We start from the raw sequence: 8,277 nt of genomic DNA on the forward strand, positions 1-8,277 counted from the left end.
AAGACATCTTTGTTCTTCCTCAGCAGGTCTAGGAGATCGGCTCGATTTTGGCTCCGTGCCGACACCGATAGTTACGGTGCGCCCGGGTCAATTTCCACTTCCTCGGTCTCGGCTCCTTCGACCATGCCGACGTTGGTGTGCATCGGATCACCCTCCTGCTGTAAGGATGGGCTCTTCCCCTTCTCTGATTTCTTCGCCACTTTGAGGGATTGCATGTTGCACCCCCTGGCAGATACTTGGATATTGACCACTTCGTCTCTCTCGTCCTTTGAGACGAGCTTTTGTGCTTCCCCCCGGTCCGAGACATACATTAATGTCAGGGCCCGGATGGACATTACTGCATCGGCTTCACTCAAAGTGACTCGGCCGATGAGAACGTTGTAGGCGGACGAGCTGTCGATAACCACGAACTCAGACAGAACATTTTTAGCCGCATCGGCTTGGCCGAACATCACCGCGATCCTGATTGACCCGTGGGTACCTGTGCCGGCCCCGAGAAGTCAGACAGTGGGTTAGTGCAGGGGCTCAGATCCTCAATCTTCAGACCAAGATTGAGAAAGCATTCCCTGAACATGATGTTCGTGTAGGCGCCTGTATCAATTAGGCACCTCTTGACCAAGTGGTTGACTATGTCTAAGTGGACTACGAGAGGGTCGCTGTGTGGGGCGATGACTCCTTCGTAGTCCTTTCTTCCGATGGTTATATCGGGGACGGTGGAAGCGGGGGTCGCTGTTTTAGGCACAAAGTTGATGGCTTGGTATAGCTCATTCAGATGCCGTTTGTGCCCATTAGCTGACCCACCGTTCTCGTTTCTTCCGGTTACAACCTGGATCACTCCCATTCGCTGGAATACTGATTTTCTGTTCGCCCCGTCGGAGCTTGTTTCTGGGCCGCCAGCTACATACTTGCTGAGGGCCCTGATGGTATCAAGCTATACCTCGCAAGTGCACGATTTTATCGTTGTACACTATTAAGGGTCGATCCCACAAGGAGCTAGGAAGACTACTAATCGTTTTAACTCTATGGTTTAGCTAAGTCAACAATAAAGGGAGAAGGTTATGCTAGAACTACTAACAACAAGGTAAAACAAACTAAATAAGTAATAGGAGAAAAAGCAAGATAGAATAAATGGTTGTAAATCAAATATATTAAAAACCTAAGACTCGGTTCTTCCCAAACAATTCGTAATTCCACACAATCAAATCTCTAGGCTAATCACAAGGGTAGTAAGGTGAGGAGGTGACGACTCTAATTCGCCTAAGACCCCCCTCTCGGGTTCGAAATAGGACACTAGTACTACCCACCAACCTCCCTCTCGGGTTCGAAGGTCGGAATCCCTAACTCAATACCCAACTACCCCAAAAACATGCATTTTCCCAAGGTAGTCCGGTTATTTGCTAAGGTCATTAAGCCCCATCAATTCCCGGGTAATCCCACTCCCTCTCTCGAGGGTCGATTTCAAACGCTAGATTAGAGGTGTCCTACCCCGGTTCTCCCTTTCGGTCTCAACCAAGGTCAACAATAGGATCAAATCTCGGGTATCCAAATCACAACCTAACCAACTCTCGTTGGTGGTCAAGGGTCGTAAGTCAACCCATAAACCATGTCATTCCTCTAACCTACCCTCACCAATTTCCCCAAATAATTAGCCCTTATGAAATTCAATTAGTGAAATTACTCATGTAGGGTCAAACCGAGCCCTAGTGGAGGACTACTCACTAATCATGGTCCTAATTGCAAAATAAACAATAAAGACGGAAACTTTGGTCATGAACATGGTGAGAAGATGAATCTTACTACTAAACATGCAACAATCCAACAATAGTTGTAAAGAAAGATGATTTAATCTAATAACTAGGTTGATTAAACTCAAGGACACGATCTTTAACCAAATCAACTCAAAGATTAAGTCTTTGAGGACAACTATCCAAGGATGAACAAATGAAAGAGAAGCAAAGGAAAGATGAACAATAAAAAGATGAACAATGATGAAAATAACAACAACAAACAAACAACAACAACAATTTTAACATAAACAATCAACAAACATGAAAGAAGAACAAAATGTAAACAAATGAAAATAGGGAGAGAATTAATACCAACACAATAGCAAAAGAGGAATTTGGATAGAAATAATAAAGAAGGAAATCCTTCAATCTTCTTACAAACCCAAATTCAATCACTATTTGATTGAAGAACTTCTCTAATTAGGGAAAGATTAACAAAGAGATTAACAAAGTTTTAAACTTGAAAGGGTAAATAATCTGGATCTAGGGTTGTGTGTACAAAAGGGTTTAAGAGGGGGTATTTATAGGCTTGTACAAGATTAGGAAGAAAAGAGGAAGAAACGAAAGAAAAGCCCAAATTCTCGTCTTTCTTTGTTTTTTGGTGCACATTCTTGCCGGTGTCCTACCGGCAAAACGCGCAAGGAATTAAAATATCCGACATTTGTGTTTTGCGGTGGGTGGGCTGCCGCCCCGGCAAAACACCTTCTTCAGGACTTCTTCTTCTTTGTTGATGTGTAAATGCGGTTGACCGGTCACGGTGTTCTCTACCGGCAGCGAGGTCAAGCTTGTTTTTCACCGAATTCTTCAATTAATTCCACTTGTTGTGCTTTACCGGTGGGCGGTTGCGCCCGCAAGCAAAACACGATCTTCAACTTTTTTCAAAAGCTTGAGTGATTCTGGGGTGTGTTTTGCCGGTGGCGGACATTTGCACGGTCTGCCTCACAAGAAACACACTCTTCACCATTTCTTCACCTCTTCTTCATGTAAAGGCAATGGGGTGCCTTTCTTGCCCCAATTTCTCTATACTTGGATCGTTTCCTACAAAAGGATACACAAGGTAACAAGTACGGGTATTGGGCACAGAATGCAAGGAAAAACACCCGAAACCGACTCGATACGAGTCGGTATGCATAAAAGAAAGAGGGGAATTAGAAGTAAATTAATCGTATATCAAACCTCCCCACACTTAAACCTTACTCGTCTCCGAGTAAGTCCCAAAACCAAATGTACAAAGCATTATTATGATAGATATGGAGAGTGGATGCACAATATAAGCATCACTCAACTAAACTACTACTTAAGCCGATCGAGTATTAGCGCACTCAACGCCCTTTCAACTCACAATTTGACACCCATGAGGGGAGAGTGCCCTATTGCAAGGCAAGTTGGGTCTTGCTACAAAACTTTCGACACATTCACCATGAAAGCACGTAATCAACAAATAGAATGCATCTAACAAAATGATCCACTTTCCTCATCTAAGTGGCCGAATTTTTCAAATAACAAAACACGGTCTTGGTCGGGAGTACCGTCTCAGAAGTGCCAATTGAGGTGCCAACCCCCTAAATGTGACAAAAGCAACCCTCGTGTGACCAATGCTCAAGAAACAAATTCAAGAGCGGGGAAAGGGAAGAAAGGGTAAGTCCGCCGAGAATTACAAAACCGACACAAGATTCAACCAAAGGACCCATGACTAAGGGGACCAAGGCAACGACATCCTCACGGTTTTCACTCGTCACTCAATGAAAGAACAAGGTGATTTTTGTGACTAAAAGTAACCAAAATCACTCAACTAACTCAACTAGCGAAAACGTGCCTGCAATCTAATGTGTAAAATCGTCCTATGTCCAATGAAATGCAAACAATGGAAAAATGCACAAAACATGAAGCAAGGGTTACAACGGGGCTAAGGAGAAGGTCGAAACGGGATTGGTGCAAGCACCGTTTGGACATGTGGAGCTCAAATCAAGAATCGTCGACACATCACATCCCATCTCTTATTGCAACACATGAGACACGTCTATGCCCTAACATAGCATTAATGACCAATACTATGCAAAAATTGCATAAACCCAACTCAAGTAGGAAAAATTTGATAAAACTCCTTTTATTTCAACAAATGGTAACGTCTACACCGTAACAACGACTCGGGTTCCCAAGCCATGCAAAAAATGTGTAAACCCGATTCATCCTTGGAAAAACATCAATTTGCCCTTTTATTTAGCAACGGCTTTTTCTACCCCTTTAAATGATGAGTAGGGGTGTTGCTTGCCTTTTTCTTTTTCTTGACAACAAACAAATATATACAACACACAACTCATTTTTTTTTTTGGTTTTTCATGTCTTTTTTACTTTTCTATTTTGTTTTTCATTTCTTTTTCAAAACCTCTTATTTATATATAATGCCAAATCATACCAAATTCCGACCCAAATGGATATGTATACTATCCATCACTATGCCCCAAATCACCTACTACAACACAACTACAAAAACCGACCAATTCTTGATTAAGGGAGGGTGGTTATGGGAATGTAGCTATTTAGGTGGGTTTGCCAAATGAAAAGGCTAAGCTCAAAGGGGGTGAATCAAAAAGGGAAATAATGTAGGGGAGAAAACAAGGCTATTTGGCTATGTGAGGCTCATAAAAACTGATCTTTGCTTCAAATCATATGCACAAAAATGTAATGCAATTTCATGATCTAAGGACGATGCGACACACTTATGCGTAATGATGTGACACGCCTCGCGAGGAGACCTACTCTCGAACCTAGATGAGGGCGGGGTATGAATGTACCCACCCTAGGAGGCTCTACCCTTACCTTTGAGTAGCTAAGTCGAGCCAAAGGTCTAGTCTACGGCCCTAGGTCTCACAAGATCGGTCCAAACTCATTGGTCAAGCCCTCCTTCCTCGGCTAACTAAGAGGCCACGGGCGCGAGTCACGAGGAGGGGAAAGGCACAATTGGGCACATTAGTTCATCATGAGGGTACTTGGTTCCCTTCCTTTGACCATGCTCTTCCTTAAAAACTTATTTACAAACTCAATGCAAAAAGAAAGAAATGCAACAAGTATTTACATGTGAACAAATGCATGCGGAAATTTAAACAAACATGAAATAAAACGTGCAACAAGTTGGCTAAACCTAGCAGCACATTAACACCAACAATCCAAACGGTCTCTCAAGGAGACACCCAAAGCAACAAAATTCCCATTCTCCTTCAAAATATGCAAGATACCAAAAAGAAAGAATAGTAAAAGGAGCAAGAGATAGGAAGGATTATACCAAGCGGTCTTCTAGCTCCCTTTAGCCTCAAGTGGTCAATGCTCCAAGCCAAAAGGTTAGACAAAACATATATATACAATGCAATTTTTTTGAATTTTTTCAGAAATTTTTCAATTTTTAGGCATTTTATCTAATTTATAAACATTTACAATTATAAACAAATATTCACAAGAGTGATAATTCCCTCCCCACACTTGAGATGTACATTGTCCTCAATGGACAAAAGCATAGGGAGTGAATAAGAAAAAGAAAGGAACATATTTTTTTTTTGATTTTTTGATTTTTCAGAGGGAAAATAACATATTTTTGTGATTTTTGGTTTTGAAGAATTGAAAAGACATATTTTTTGGGTTTTTGATATGAGAACTCCCTCCCCACACTTATTTATTTACATTACTTCCAAATGGAAATAAATGTGTGGAGGGAGTACAAATTAAAAGACATGTTTTTTGTTTTTTTTTTAGGCCCTCCCCACACTTATTTATAGACATGGGAGGGCATATTAGTGAAATAAAGTAACATGTTTTTGGTGATTTTTGATTTTTTTTTTCAATTTTTAGTTGGTTTTTATTTTGAAAATGCAATGCATGCTCTATTCTATATGCAAAATTTAAAGGACAATGCAAGTTATGCTAAGTGAATGCAAGTACTAAATGTGACAATATATTACAAAATTGAAATCTAATGCAATCCTATATGATGCAACTAAATGAATTATCACTAAATGCATGCGAAAAATTAAACGTGAAGGAGAGAATTTGGATAAAAGGGAGAGATCGTACTTGTCATTTGGATTGATTATGAGGAGCATACCAAAGGCTTTGGATTGAAAAGGGAGGATAAAAAACCATCAACTCGGGGACTAAGACCCCATCTCATCATCAAAATCTTCATCATTGTTATCTCCGGTAGTAAAGTCGGAGCTTTGAATCAAATCCTCGGGGTTGAAGGTGAAATTACCTCCACTACCGCCGACACCCGGGAAACCACCCGTGAAATCGCCACTCATATTCATCACGCCGCTATCTCCTCCCGTGAAACCACCACCGGATCCCGACGCACCCGCATCACTAGCAAAATAGGGCCGAACTCCCCCTAACCATTGCGCATCATGCCCCTCCGGTCTAGACTCGGGCATAGGCGGGAAAACGGGGCGCACAAAGTAGTCCGGTTGGAGGTTAAAACCTCCGCGGACCATACTCATATCCTCTCTCGGGTAGTTCCCATCGGGCCAAGTGAAGTAGGAGGGGTGAGGGTCCTCATAGCCCACGTAACTCCGCCGACAAAAATCATCGTAGATGGGATAAGTACTGGTAGCTTGATCATAGTATATCCGGTCCAACTTTCTCCCCAAAATGTCCCTCTCACTAGCGGCTTTCGCCGTGGCAATGTCCATCCTCTCCATCCACTCGGTGAGAGATGGTGGTAAGGGAGGGTAGGAAGGAGGGTTCGAGGATGACCCCTCACCTTGTTGAAATTGCCACGGTGGAGGTTGATGAGTTTGCGGCATTTGGTATTGAAGGGAGGATGGGGTGTTCACTCGACGGTCTCGTGAATAAACACGTAGGATTAGGGGGAGGTTGGTCGGTGGGTGCCTCCGCTTGAATTGGGAGGAGGTAATCATCTTTATCTTTCTCAATTTTAACGGCAGTTACATTTGGAAGCCGGATGGAGTTCTTGTGATTGATTTGCCAATATTCAAGGCCGTCGCCAGGGTTCTCTTTGAGCCACGTGAGGCTCGTGGTCAAGTAGTGCTTTGACAAGTAAGTGTCCCCGGGTAACCAATTCATCGTGGAAAGGTCAACTGGACGGTCCAAGTTGCGGGCAATTCGGGTGATCATGCCACCCACATGTATCGGGGTTCTATGCCCCGGAGAACTTGCAATCTTGGATAGGTTAAGGGCTAGGTAGTGAGCCACATTAATTCGGAAGGGGGTGGGTTTCGTGAATAAGTAAGACCCCAAAATTTCAAGCTCGTGGGTCCTAAACACCCATGGCTCATCCACCGCAAGAACGGTGCACCCCATACATCTATGCCACACCCGAATGACGGGATTGTGGCAACTTATCGCGGGCCTTTTCACCCCAACTTGATCATCAATGCCCGAAATCGCCTTCCATACACGGGAATAGTGAAAATCAGCGGGCGGGGTATGCGACGTCGCATTTTCCAGCCCAAAAATTTGAGCCAACCGACCCAAAGTGATGTTGTGTTCCCGGTTCATGAGTCTAAAGCTAAGGGTAGCCACCATGTTTGATTGCCGGTGTTTGGTAATCTTAAGACTACTCAAAAATTCCCATGTGATCCGAGGGTAAGTATATTCATGCATTGTAAATATCCCCCTCATACCACACCCCGTAAATAAAGCTTCCGTCTCCCTAGCAATCCCAAGGGTAGACAAAGACGGATGATGAAGAAACTTAGTAGGGGTGAGGGGACGATTTTTGAAGAGAATAAACTTACCCTTCTGAGTTGGTGTGGCAAACTCGACTGTAGGAAAGTCCGGATCGGGGTATGTATCGGTTGCCGCTTGAGCAATCAATGCCGCTTGGTCCCTTGCTATATCGGCTCTTGTTCTTCTTCCGGCCATCTTGATGATTGGAGGAGATTGGTGAAGGTAGGAGGAAGTTTGATTGAGTTTTAATGGAGTTAGGGTTGAAAAGGGGGAAAAATAATGGAGGAGTGAAGGAGGAAGGAAGATGAAATGAAATGAAGAAAGAAAGGGTATCGCGGTTTAATTGTGGTCTGCGTGTGCGTTTTGCCGGTTAGCGAACCGGCAGCCGGTCTGCCGGTAAAACACACTTCCCCTTTTTTTCAATTCTTTGAATTTCTTTTCTGAAATTTTTGACCTCGCTGCCGGTGGACCAACCGGCTGCCGGTCCACCGGCAAAACACAACACACAGCTATTTTTGTTGTGTTCTTCCAATTTGCTCAATTTTTCTTCAACTCAGGATTCGAGCTTTTTCATTGACCCCGGGATTCATGTTTTCCACAACTACTCCGACGCATGATGTCGGGATTTCGGGTCAACGAAAATAATGCTTGTGCTCTTCAAAAGTGACCTCTGTCACCAATCCAAATAGACAAAATACGACTCCAAATCTCTCACCACTAGTCTAGAATGCAAGTTATTTACAAACATGCATGGGTTGCCTCCCATGAAGCGCCCTTGTTTTATGTCGTATGCTCGACGGAGTTATGAATA

The sequence above is a fragment of the Silene latifolia genome, chromosome 6 (assembly GCF_048544455.1).
Source record: "Silene latifolia isolate original U9 population chromosome 6, ASM4854445v1, whole genome shotgun sequence".
NCBI classification, from domain to species: Eukaryota; Viridiplantae; Streptophyta; class Magnoliopsida; order Caryophyllales; family Caryophyllaceae; genus Silene; species Silene latifolia.